Source organism: Oncorhynchus tshawytscha, linkage group LG20, assembly GCF_018296145.1.
Source record: "Oncorhynchus tshawytscha isolate Ot180627B linkage group LG20, Otsh_v2.0, whole genome shotgun sequence".
NCBI lineage: Eukaryota > Metazoa > Chordata > Actinopteri > Salmoniformes > Salmonidae > Oncorhynchus > Oncorhynchus tshawytscha.
In genome coordinates this window covers 6605727-6618915 of record NC_056448.1, presented here as the reverse complement: position 1 = coordinate 6618915, position 13189 = coordinate 6605727, and the positions used below count along the sequence as shown (strand labels likewise).

Sequence of the window (13189 nt, the reverse complement as noted above, 5' to 3'; positions counted from 1 at the left end):
CCCTCTTACAAGCCTCCTCCCACCCTCTATTCAGCTGCTCTGCTCTGTGATGGCTGTTTACACACACACACACACACACACACACAAACTGTGTCCACGCTATAGTGGAGGAGGAGGATGGTACTCACACATACGCTCACGATCACACACTCACACAGTGCAGAGATGGGACAGTGGTAGGCCTACGGGAGCCCGTCTCTCTTCCCATACTGCATTACTCGTATTCTACCATGCAACTATTATGTGCCATTTACAGTACAGGGCTTGACACAAACTGTTTCAGCCACTTGTCCTTTAGACAAGTAGGACAGATTGTTTACTTGTCCGAAAGCTAAAGTCACTTGTCCAAAAATTAATAAAAAGGGTAAAAAAGGTGACTGAAAATTGTGTTGTAAGATGCAAGGACAACTTCACAAAATAACCTTCATTATTATCACTGGTATTGACTATGGAAGGCTGCTGGTCTCTGATCCCATGTATTGTATCTCCTGACATTCTGACCTTGAGCAAGGCCCTTAACCCCCTATAAAGTAAAATACTGCACTGATAGGCTACTGTAAAAAAACAGTGTGTTCTGTCAAACCTTAATCTGGACAGCTACTGGGTGTGCAGGCTTGTTATACAACTCTGCTCAAACACAGCAGAGTCAGCTTTTCAAGGTCCTGTTTGTGCAGCTGATTTTTTTTTTACAATGTGGTGTGTTCGAGCAGGTCTGGAGCAAAAGCCTGCACACCCAGTAGCTCTCCTGGAATCTTCTGGATGAGTGTTGGTTGCTCTGCAACATTTTAATTACAACCAAATACTTTTTTATTGTCTTTATGAAATAATTCCCTCATTCAATGAACCAGGGAACAAATGGCTAAGGTGGATGAAGTAGCTAACTAATATGTTTATCTATTTGTAAGGTTATGACAGCATAAGTGTTACTTGTAAATTAGGCTACTTTAAGAATATTTTTTTACTTTGTAACTATTGAATAGATGAGTGTCCTAGCCAATTTTGAGTGCTTGAAAGACAGTTTTACAACTGGAGTATGCAGCATTGGTTTCATCAACTGTGCACCTGTATCAACTGAGTGTTGGCCATTTGCGGTTATACATGAGTACATTACTTTTCCATGATTTTCATTGCTGACCAAACATTTTACATAACTGGGCAAACAACGTCCTAGAAATTGTTATCAACAAATGTGCAAATGCGGCTCGCTTTGATCCAATAACGCATCTTGCGACTGCATGATTGAAAGATCGCTTGTACCTGTCAATGCAGGCCTACAATAATTATACTCTGATGTGCTGTGCAGAGATTGGGAGGATAGTGACAAAAACATTGCATCCGGAGGACACTTTGATCCAATTCTGATCCAATTCTGATCGGAGAAGCCTAATTGTGTGATATTGTGATTTTCTGCGTGATAGTTTTTTACTTGCCCCGGGCAAGAGGACAAGGATTAATGTCGAGTCCTGCAGTAACACTAACCAACTGAACATGAAGAGACTTGACATGATAGTAAAAATATTGTGATTTTGAGTCACAGCACCAGGGGAGAATGAGAGAAAGAGGCAGTGCCGTTACCATGTGTGATGTTGGCACCGCACTCACTCTAGAGTCTAGATACTGAATGCCTGGGCATTGTGTTGTACTGCCTGTTGCATTCCCACACACACCACACTATAGCTGTGCAAATAGAGGGAGGGAGGCTATTCCCAAAATGTTTGTGAACAAGCCAGTGTAAAAGTATCCAGTATGCCATAACAAAAGACTGCACGCAAGCACCCACCCACCCACTCACTGCTTTTGGGAGAGTGTGATGGTCCACTTTTGATTCACACCTTATATAAACATACATAGATATCTCTGGCCTTGACAATTGTGAGCAGGTTGGATTCTATCTGTTTCTGGGCAATGAGAGTTTTATTTTATATAAAATCTGTTCATTTTATGTCATGGACACAAAACTCCAACTGTATAGAATGTTTTCCTGAAATAACATTTTGAATAAATAATTCCAAATTGGTATCCTGTCATTGTCTTAACGCAGTGTGTTACATATTCTTAAAACCATTCAAGTATTACATTGCTGATGCTCTTGGGGAAGTGTAACGACAATAAGGAAATGTCATGCCGGGTTATCATGTTACACAAAAAGACATTCATGTGCATAATTCAATTGTGTAATTATTAAGTCATTACATAAATAACACACACAGTGCCAGATTTAGTGCATTGCAATCTATTCAAAAAGTCCTCATCATTTGAATGACTTCCTAAATACAGTGAGACTTTTTTAGCACAGTTGTCCAAGTCTCTCCCAGCCTCTCCTTTTACTAGAAAGTCACACTTTGGAAACATTTGAAAGCATGTTGAACTGATTGAAATGCACTCACTCTGTCAGTGTGTAGGAAAGGATTAGTGACTTGATACTGAGGCAAAGCACATAGTAGATGAGTCTGTATGCACTGCAGACCCTATAATGTGCAGTATGTAACTAACCCTGAGGGTATACCATGCATGATATATGAATATTGAATAGCCCTACAATCTCTCCACTAGAAATCTTTACTAATGAGTCTGTGAGAACTAATTTTTAAAAAACACAAGACTGAAATGAGAAGAAAAAAACAGAAATAGAGTTACTGACCTTTTAACACAGACAGGTGTTTTGTATTTCAGTTTCTTCTTCTCACTCTACTCTCGGTCCCTGTCTGTCAGGAAGCAGAGTTCTGTCCTCTGTGGCAGGCATGCAAAAGTGAGAGAGAGATATATAGAGAGAGAGAGTGAGTAAGAGACAACAGAAGAGCTCAAATTTGCACTGAAGGTGTGTCAGCTTCGGCAGGGAGAGGAAAATTAACCTTACCACCAAACTGTTACATAAAAAGACAAAACAAAAGTGTATACCCACCCAACAACCAACACCCCTCCCTCCCTCTAAACCAAAAGTATTTGGCAGCATACCCCACATGTCCACCTGTGCTGTGCTGAGGGGAGTGACACACTCACAGGCAAAACTTGGTAACTAACCTGCTCCTTGGCTAGGGCTCACACATTACCTGCATGGGGCTTGGGCTGGGGCTGGGGCTATAACTGGTTTTGGTTTGGGATTTGGGCTATGGAACTGGGACTGTTACTTGGGCGACACAGCACGGGATCGAACCCGGATCTGTAGTACCGCCTCTAGCACTGCAATGCAGTGTCTTAGACTGCTGCACCACTCGGGAGGCCACTCATGGGAGATTCTGGAGCAGCGCCTGAAACATTGTTTTCCACCACCATCAACAAAACACCAAATTATGGAATTTCTCGTGCAAGTCTGGTGTCGCTTCCCTCAATAGAGTTACAGACACTTGTAGAATCTATGCAAGGTGTATTGAAGCTGTTCTGGCGATTCGTGGTGACCTACGCCCTGTTAAAAGGTCCAATGCAGCCGTTTTTATCTCAATATCAAATCATTTCTGAGTATCAATTAAGACCTTACTGTGACTGTTTTTATTTAAAATTGTAAAAAAAAAAAGATACAAGCTTTTAGCAAAGAGAAATTTCTCAAGCAAGAATGTGTCTGAGCCTGGCCTTAGTGGGGAGGAGAAAACTGAAAACTAACTTATTGGCGGAGTGGTTTGGCCTCGACCAGGAGTCGCATTGGGCGGTGCACAATTGGCCCAGAATCATCCGGGTTAGGAGAGGTTTTGACCAGGGGGGCTTTACTTGGCTCATTCCGCTCTAGGGACTCCTTGTGGTGGGCCGGGTGCCTGCAGGTTTGATTTATTTATTGTATTTTATTCATCCGTTATTTTACCAGGTAAGTTGACTGAGAACACGTTCTCATTTGCAGCAACGACCTGGGGAATAGTTACAGGGGAGAGGAGGGGGATGAATGAGCCAATTGTAAACTGGGGATTATTAGGTGACCGTGATAGTTTGAGGGCCAGATTGGGAATTTAGCCAGGACACTGGGGTTTCCACCCCTACTCTTACGATAAGTGCCATGGGATCTTTAATGACCTCAGAGAGTCAGCACACCCGTTTAACGTCCCATCCAAAAGACGGCACCCTACACAGGGCAGTGTCCCCAATCACTGCCCTGGGGTATTTCCAGAGGAAAGAGTGCCTCCTACTGGCCCTCCAACACCACCAGGTTGACTTCCGTCGTGAGTTGAACAGTGTTTCCTCCGATACATTGGTGCAGCTGGCTTCCGGGTTAAGCCGGCAGGTGTTAAGAAGCACGGCTTGTCATGTTTGAGAGGACGCATAACTCGACTGTTGCCGCTCCCGTGTTCCAGCGATGAGGCAAGATTGCAATTGGATATTACAAAATTGGGGAGAAAAAGGGCATTATCAGTATTCTCACATTTCCACAGTATTAGTCCAACCTTATTGTGTGGAAATACTGTAAACTTTTTATAAAACACAAGAAAATCACGTTTTTGACTGCACTGGGACTTTAAGACGCGTTATGTTGGTGTTATCTTTATTTTGGCAGTTATTCCTTGGGTCAACTGAGGACGGCCTTAGACTTTATGGAATGAAGTGATGTGTTTTAAGATCTCCCAAAATTGCATTTCATTTTACACAGTATACAAGTGAATAAATAATACAATGGTACGTGAGAAATCTTTGCTTCATTTTTTTCATTTTGTAAATTTGCCCAGGAATGTGTCTTTTGATTAATTTGTGAAATTACACCTGTAACCACGTTTCCATCCACAGTTTTTATGTGAGCCATACCGTATACAAAAAAAAATCAGCTGTGATGGAAACAGGACGTTTCGGTAAAATTTTATAAATGCCAACAGATCATTTGTTTGTTGGACATGGTGGGATCTTTTTGTGTATGTAAAATGTATTATGCGAGAAATAGTGGTGGAAACGCCTCTATGCGCAAATATTGATTTAATAACCATCATATCAAAGTAAACTTGGAGACACGCGATTATATGGTGAGTGGTCCTCCCACTACGATTCAGGAAACCATGCAGTTTATTAGGCTACCTACAGATAAAATAAATTACGATGAACTGCACAGGGTGGTGAAAGTCCAATAAATATCAAGGGCCTTGTTCTGGTGACCTGATGGTTGGTGCTTAACTTCCGTATGACAAACAGAAATAATCTTTCTCTTATCCATAATAGACTAGCCTACCCGCACTGTATCTACAAGCTGTCGGCTAGAGCACACGTGCCAAGACCAGAGAAGGCACACTATTTAACACAGAGTCGATAGAGTTGAAAATGTGATGGAAACACATTGAACTGTTTTGTGTGCACTACGTCAAGTCCGTTTGGTGGATACCCACCACTGGTGGAAATATTTGCATATTTTCTTTATGCGGAGTTTTGAATATTCACGTGAAAATATTTTGCCAATTGGAAGGAAACCTAGCTTATGTCTCACAGTCTAGCAATCAATGGCATTCATGCTAACATATTTCTTCCTGAGATGACTGTTATAAAACATGTTCTTGAGTTTCAAATAATCAGTACTGAAACTTTCAGATGAAGTTAAAGAAAAGGGTTTATCTATCTTGGAATTAAGAACATTTTCAATAACTTTATTTTCAATAGTCTAATTTCTTCTTAAATGTTTGCTTAAGCAAAAACATTAAAAAAATAGCACAAGAACATTTTCAATAACTTTATTTTCAATAGTCTAATTTCTTCTTAAATGTTTGCTTAAGCAAAAACATTAACAAAATAGCACAAGAACATTTTCAATAACTTTATTTTCAAGAGTCTAATTTCTTCTTAAATGTTTGCTTAAGCAAAAACATTAAAAAAATAGCACAAGAACATTTTCAATAACTTTATTTTCAATAGTCTAATTTCTTCTTAAATGTTTGCTTAAGCAAAAACATTAACAAAATAGCACAAGAACATTTTCAATAACTTTATTTTCAAGAGTCTAATTTCTTCTTAAATGTTTGCTTAAGCAAAAACATTTAAAAAATAGCACAAGAACATTTCCAATAACCTTTTTGAGGAATCGCAACTTTGGTTAACTTTCTTCTAAAGTCTATAGTTAAAAAAATGGCAGTTAAGAGGTCAAGGTTTTGTGAATCTGGGCACAGGTTTGCTCTGCATTATAATCTGTTTATTATGCAAATTGTTGCTTGTTGTAACTTCTACGAATACATTTCCAAAATTCAGTAATTTAAGTGTGAAACACAATTGAAAATGTAATGAGTCCCTCTCATCACAGTCATTTAGAACAATGCAATTACCGGTGGTCCTACTCCACTACACTGATTAACATAAAACCCTGAAGCAAGGTCTCAAACTCCTGTCTAATTTCTGTTGGCTTTTCAATTACTGATCACAAACAAAAGACAACAACTGCACAGAGAATGGACTACTAAAATGCTCTCTTTCTCAGTTAGCCCAGTCTTTGAGGGGTAGGGAGTGCATAGGGGTAGGGTGAGTGTAGTGTATAAGGTAAGGGTAGGTAGGTGGGTGAGCGGTAGGGTGATGGTAGGGTATAAAATAAGGGTGGGTGAGGGTAAGGATGTTGTCTTGTTGAGAGACACACCCAAGGCAAACACCCTGCTCCCTGCTTCTCTCCCATATCTGCCAACGGTCCTCTCCCACCGTGACCCTGGCCTCACCTGGCATCATCTGACTCCTGCACTCACCTGAGACTGACAGCATAGTGTATTTAAACAACCTGCTGCTTAAGGATGGCATTACCTGTGAAGCGCTTGCGTCTACGTTCTTATCATAGTCAGACAACCTGCCACCACTGGGGCAACTTTAATTCACACAAATGTGGTTAATAGTTACAGTATGATAAGTGTTATGTCAAGGAAGAGAGGATTACAGTATGGGTGTGTACATACAGTTCAGGTCAGGTTCACTATTCCATATGGGTGCTATAGACTTAGTATTCTCGAGATCACACAATGTACACTTGTAAAAAGCCAGACTCTTCCGGATGTGTTTTTAGAATGTGGGCTAAGTAGGCTTTGTTTTATTCAGAAATGTATGGAGTTGTCTATCTGAAGTTGACAATATTTTTGTTGCTATTGGAGTAGGGGTGAAAGCAGTACAATTCACATCTACGCCAAGCAACAATATGTACTGGTATGTGCCATAGACATTGTCCCATGTACCATAGTCTCCATAGAACATGCAAAACAGGCCCTTATCCACCGCCATGAGCAAAGTCTGGCTAGGAAACCAATGTAACACTTGTAAAAAATGAGAGGTGGAGAAAGAGTTTGTGAGAGAGAGAGAGCGAGCGCAAAAGGGGGGGAGTAGCGAGAGGGGGGGTAGAGAAAGAGAGGAGAGAGGGAGGGGTAGGATAGAGACGAAACAGTACTCATTGAGGCAATGCCAAGGCTACACCCCTGGCGTGGTCGGACTGGTTCACACCGGCAGCTCTATCTCTCTCCCTCCCTCCCTCTCCCAGCCAGGCCCAAAATCAATGGCATGACAAGACAGGGAGAGGAATGTGATCTCACCACACACACTCTCTCCCCAAGTTATTACCTCACCCCCTGCATCCACATCCACACCCTCACCTGCCTCACCCCCCACTCGTCCATCCACCAGCCCTGGCACTCTCTCTCTCTCTCTCTTCCTGGTTCTCCCCCTCCCTCCATTCCTCCACTCCTCCTCTCTAATGATATTCCTGCCAGGCCGGAATGTTTTTCTTAGCCTCTCCTACACACTTTCACAGAGCTCCTCTCTCAACATACATCCTACCCACCCTGTAGCCGGAGGAGGGGTTGGGTGGGCAGCTGCAGGAGGGAGGGAGAGACAGAGGCAGGATAAGGATGGGAGGGAGGGAGGGAGGGGAGCACTTGTATCAACTTAACCCTGTCATTGCATAGGGTTGAGAGAATACATATATACCAGGCTGGAGTTATTTGAATCTATGGACATGAGTTAATGTACAGTATTTAGATATACAATGTGCCAAACATGGTATTTTCAGGATTAATGAACCACAGGCAATGGGGACCAAGGAGCAGAGGCAGGATAAGGATGGGAGGGAGGGAGGGAGGGGAGCACTTGTATCAACTTAACCCTGTCATTGCATAGGGTTGAGAGAATACATATATACCAGGCTGGAGTTATTTGAATCTATGGACATGAGTTAATGTACAGTATTTAGATATACAATGTGCCAAACATGGTATTTTCATAAGTATGGCCTATTAATGAACCACAGGCAATGGGGACCAAGGAGCATGCCCCCCCCCCCCCCATAATCTTGTGATTGACAGACCAAGATAACTCCCTCTCCAGACAAGGGGAGTATGCTGTCTGTATCTTATGACTGAGGTCAACTGCTTCTTTTAAACTGTATTTGACTTCAACACTTTGATGATCATGAAACATTTATTTTCTTACTTTATTTAGTATTCCCCACATGATTATAATAATACCCATCCACTCTTTCAACTCTCATGAGGTATTTTCTTAGTTCTCTGTAAGAGAATGATCTTATGTGATTGGGGAGACAGGATGTGAGTCTGGGTTAATATAGAGATCTCTAAAGGTTATAGTGTTTGTTATCAGGTCTCACTGTACCATCACCTTGTTGTTGTGGTTAAGAAACAGGCCCAGCAGGAGAGGTGAGCTTTTTCAGAGTATCTCTATCTCATCAAATCTTCTCAGAGCTGCACAAATCAACAAGAGACACTTTTCAGAAAAGAGGAAAGTGTCTGATAGCCACAACTTTTTTTCATAATTCTGATTAAAAGATGCGGGGGTTAACAGAATTCGAAGACACCCTGTAAAAAGGGGTTGTAAACTTTTTCTTTAATGCCTTGTGCAGTTAGTGTCCTCAGCCATGATATTGAACATATACAGACATTCCAAGATGGATCCACAGAATCATTTTTATTCTGAGCATGAAGGGGTTATTGTGGGTATTGTGGAACACAGTTAAGTAAATTAAGCTTAAAAATAAAGAATAAACCAGTAATCTACACCAGGGCAGTTGTAGGTCAGTGAGCCGGGACTTCATCTCTACCTCGGTCATTATCAAAACAGACTTGTACAGTAGTTACCCATGATTACTTGCTTACTGTTTTTCAGATTGAGTGGCTACATGTGGGGACAATATAATATATATTCAGTACATAATCATCAGTGTTGACTATCAATATCCTACATACTGATTATGGTTGAGGAGAGGGCTGGACTGGTCAGTGAATATGATTGTGGGTTAGCTGTGGAGAGCTGTTAAAATAGCCAGGCGAGGAGAGCGAGGAGTGGCTACTTCCCTAACAACAAAAAATGAAACATGAAAAAAATCACAAACGCGTAAGAAAAAATAGTAGAAACAAACATTTATGGACAAATCACGTTTAAAAAAATCACAAGTCAGACGTGGTTTTCTGACACGTATGAAATTCAAATGAGTCAGACACATGTGAAGGTTTACATAGATTTTTCACATGAGGTTTCCAAACATTTCACATGATATTCTAAATTTCACATGTTTTTGAAACCAGCCAGAGTAGAACCCAGGTCTCCCAGGGGAGAAGCCAATGTCTTGACCATTTGACCAGGGAGGCCAACACTGAGTTTCTCAATGTATATTTACTATTAATTTCTCTCAATCTCAGATTAATGACTGTCCAATTCAAAATATGTCTGTCAAACATTTCAAATGTATTTGAGAGAATCGCAGGATTTGCTGCGATTAATCACAAATTCTGAATTTGATCAAATTGAGCTGTAATTGAAGGCTTTTTACATAAAAAGCAATACAATAATGATGATTAATAATTGATCATTTATAATTAATTAATAATAATAACCATTAGTAATTGATAATTGATAATAATTGATAATTGATAATACAATAATTGATGTCTTGTTTTTGTCCAAAGTAACGGTTAGCAAAATCAAGAAAAATGTATAAATCACACTTTCTTTAACCTCAAATGTCAACTTGTTTTGACATCACATTCTTGTTTTTAGCTATATAGATTATGTATTTTGGATGTTTTCAGTGTATTTTGAAATGCTTACAGACAATGAGACTAATCACAATAAAATAAATATTACACAAAGTTAACTAATTAACTCTGACAGCCCTAATTCAATATCATCTCTTTGTAGAAAAGTATCTGTATCAATGCACAAGGCGAGACCCAAATGCAGACACAGGAGGAAGATGATTTGAGTCCCAAAATGCAGGACTAGAAAAGGAGAATGCAAAACCAGATCAGAGAGGAAGTACAGGTCAAACAGGCTGGTGGTCACTGGTGGAAACATACAGGCAGGGTCAAAACTGGGAGGACTAGGCACAAAGAGGAGACAGGAAAAACAGGTAATAATGCACTGGGAGAAAGGAAACACAGGGAATAATGCACTGGGGAAAAGAAGAGACACCTGGAGGCGGGGGAGACAATAACGAGGACAGGTAAAACTGATTAGGGTGTGACAATGTGTTTACATTCATCCCAAAAGCAAACACATTCACACGTTTTCAAACAAAAACCAATGAACAGCTAAAAATAATAGAAGCTAAAAATGAAATTCTATCGCCTATCACTAAGCTAGCTAGTGGTTGCAATTAGCATGCGTCCATTAGATTCAAATTTGATCAAAAGTAGCCTTCTAAAATACATATCATTAGCGTGGTTCATCTGTACATATTTAAATTACACTTCATGAGCCCTCGTTTGTAAACATAAAATTATTTAAGAGCCAAAACATATATAATGGGGAAAGAAATCTGCCAAAACTACATATTGTTCTCATTGACTTGCATACAAAAGTGTGCTAGCTAGCTAACGTAAACTCACCCCATTCCGTACAAATGTGCACAACCGCAACATTCAAGGCTACAAAGAAAACTAATGGGACTGTAGCAACTGTGTTGACTTCAAAATCGGGGGTGTGAACTACGTTTCTATTCAAGCATTGATCGACATGGTAATGGCTCTAGAGTATTGGAGAAAAATTGAAAAAAACGGACCCTGCATTACATCGTGACGTGTCATGCCGTATGTACAGCACGCATAAAGCAACTATTTCTGTCTTACAATCTCTCTCCACCAGGTGTAGCACTTCTCTCATCCTTTAAAAACAAGAAATGGACAGTGACGGGGGGGATACCTAGTCATTTTTTTCGTCATCATTGCATGCGATCATCATTCTCAAAGCTGCTGTTTACTTCTAAGATCACTTTAGCACCGCCCTAAAAACCCGATTCAAATTCGACACAAACCTTCAAACAGGTATGTAATGACACATTATATAAACTCTTTATAGTGTTTTATTGACATTTTAGAGGCGATAAGGTGATAAGTTGGACAGATCGAGTGAAAAAAAGCAATTTTCCCACACGACATCTCTCCTCACTACCAAGCATTAGTTTCGCTTCCACACCCGCCATTTTTAAAAAGACCCGACGGGGCTCATTGCCTTCTTGAATCATGCAGAAACAGGCAGCGTGGGGGTCATGTAATTGATTCTGTTGGAAAGCGTAGAAATTGTGCTTTACAATGGTATTAACATTACAGTTGATCTGGAAGTATTATGTTTTTGGGGCGCTAAAATAAGGTCAATTGTACGGACCAAGGCGATGTTCAAAAGCGAGGGAGTTTACTTTTCACACCCACAGTTGCAGTGAACATTTCATAGCCCATAGATTCGATTTCATTGGTAAACAGGATGAGGGCGGTGATTGGACAGGTTCAGAGACCCTTAACCAGGCGCGTGCCATCAAAAGACCGCAGAAGTACCAAGTTATTTACGAGATGTTTTAGTTAAACATTTTGAGCATGATAGTTGGATAATGTACAACAATTATCAATGCATCGTACCTGTTCATTACCGGCTTGCACACCGGTTATATAGTGAATAATCTAGGGGCAGCAAATGTAAGCCAATGTCGTCAGTAACTAAAACAAGATAAGAAAGAAAAGCAAGAATATTTTTTCTAACTAATGACAGACAGCAACATAACACTCGCGTTTGCCTGTTGGCTGTTAATATGTTTGTTAATTAATGATCAGAAATTAGTTTATCGCCAGCATCATTGTTATTTTGTTTAACTCCATTCCTCATAGCCGGCCTCGCTGTCGGTTCTGCTCAGGTCATTATACCGCTGGGTGAAAGCGGAGGAAATAGAGTGTTAACTCTGCCCACCCAGGAAAGATTCTAGCACCTTGCTGGCAAAAAACGTGCAAACTCAATATTTGTCCTCCAGACAAGTGCAGTACATCACCTGTAATGAGATGTAAGAGGGGGTTAATTGTAACCAGTAGTGGTGCAACCTATGTGTTGTGATAGAGTTTTTTGCTCTATAACCTGTTAGTTCATATTACTTGACACTGTGATATACTGTATAGGCCTAAGGCCAAGACAATAAGAAGACACAGTGGCAGAATAAATTCAACCAAAACCGGTTTTGTGTTTCATCACAAACCCGGAGAGCAACAGGGGTCTGGTGAAGTCCACAAAACATATTGCATGAAACAAACAGTTACATGACCTACAGCAAGGTCAAGCAAGTTAATGTTTCCGAAATTTTCAGACTGCTAAACATCTATTGATTTAGAACCACAGAGAGTTGCCGCAAGTCACAAAGTAAACAGGTGCTTCCTCCACTATTCTAGCACCATTTCAACTTAAACATTTCAACATCATCTAATCACCTATGCTTAGTCTAATATAGTAAAAACTAAAAGATACCAAAAACGACATAGTCAAATCAACGTAAGCTAAATATTATGTGGCTGTCCATTGTACTGATTTCTTTGTGTTTGTGTGTGTGTGTGTGTGTGTGTGTGTGTGTGTGTGTGTGTGTGCACATGCACGTGCAAGTAGAAAAAATATGTTGACTCACCCAGGACTGTTATGGTGACTGTATTACCACCACACTGACAGTCACGAGTCATGAAGGCAGTCAAATTCCATGTGACCGTTTAGTCACAGTAATTAGGCTTCTCCAAGCTCTGATGCTGCTGATGGTCATTAGTAGTCTACCAAACTTGCTAACTGCCTGGTTCTCAGCACTCTATTGTCCCTCTAATAACTCCGACATCAATGGAAATCTAATCGAAAATCTAATCAAACACTCATGAGCTTATGTTGCGCAACATTTCTATAGGCTATGCAATTGCCTGAGTGATGGCCTTTGTTAAAAATAGCTTTCCTAATATTAAGCACGCTGCTTCTCTTTACAGCAGAAGTATAGTTTACTTGGCTGGCATGAAAATGAACCACGGGA

General features: G+C 40.4%; 1 protein-coding gene across 1 annotated transcript in view; it reads right to left on the bottom strand.

Moving 5' to 3' along the window:
• LOC112219616 (zinc finger and BTB domain-containing protein 7C) overlaps nt 1-2839 on the bottom strand; it is a 25411-nt gene extending 22572 nt beyond the window's left edge. The window contains exon 1 of the mRNA XM_024381016.2: nt 2642-2839. The gene's annotated coding sequence lies outside the window, so the exon portion shown is untranslated. The remainder of the gene's footprint in view (nt 1-2641) is intronic.
• Between the last annotated feature and the right edge of the window lie 10350 nt (nt 2840-13189).